Source organism: Juglans microcarpa x Juglans regia, chromosome 3D (genome assembly GCF_004785595.1).
Source record: "Juglans microcarpa x Juglans regia isolate MS1-56 chromosome 3D, Jm3101_v1.0, whole genome shotgun sequence".
In the NCBI taxonomy this organism is placed as follows: Eukaryota; Viridiplantae; Streptophyta; class Magnoliopsida; order Fagales; family Juglandaceae; genus Juglans; species Juglans microcarpa x Juglans regia.
In genome coordinates, this window is record NC_054598.1 from 35,867,089 (window position 1) to 35,867,968 (window position 880).

Here is an 880-nt window from a genome sequence, read left to right on the forward strand (position 1 = left end):
GTCATAGGGTTGTTGAAAAATGGTTAGTTAAATTTATAAAAGTGAATTTTCTATCTAAATTTTGGCCAAGCTTTAACTAAGTCACTACTAATGCTCTAATAGGGATAAAATTAATATTATTATGATTGCGTCTAAATAGAAGATATGAACTCTTAGATCTCTCATTCCATGTTCTTTTTATTCACCGAATCACCGTAATTAAAAGGACAGTGTACGTGGGGTTGCTTTGGATTATGGATCATGGTGCAAATACATGGGCTGATCATTCATCATTATGCAGATTCCCTAACCATATAGGACGGTTTATTATGGTAATTAACTTAAGGTTCATCTGAATCACATCATTCCTAATTTATTCAAGCAAAAGGTTGTGTGTGTGTTCTGCGAACGTACAATGAGATTAAAATAATCAAGGAACGTTTAATAGTGAAGGAGAGTTACAAGTGAAGGGTATTGATTCTTTTCGATCGTCCTGCATCGTTTCCTTCAAGTTTTGGGACTACTTTTTCTTGATCACGTGAAGAGGTGACGGACACTTCTGAAGATCATAAAGATCAGATTCATCGTGGGGAGGTGACTTGCCAAAATTCAAGACCAATTAATACGAGCTAGAGGTATATTTGACCATTATTGTTACTTTGGGTTATATTAATTGTTTAGGAACTCCACTAAGATCATTTCAATGACTTGATTCCGGGATGCTGTCCTGTCTTTGTGATGTCCTATCAGTCAAGTAAAATCCCATTGTTCAATGGCTTTAGCTAGGATCCCTTTTTGTTTTGGGTCATTTTTACTCTTTGAGTTTTGCTATTGCTACACGATTTGTTCTCTACTCATGAGGGGGAAAGTCATAGCGAAGATCACACAAGCTAGCAGTTAT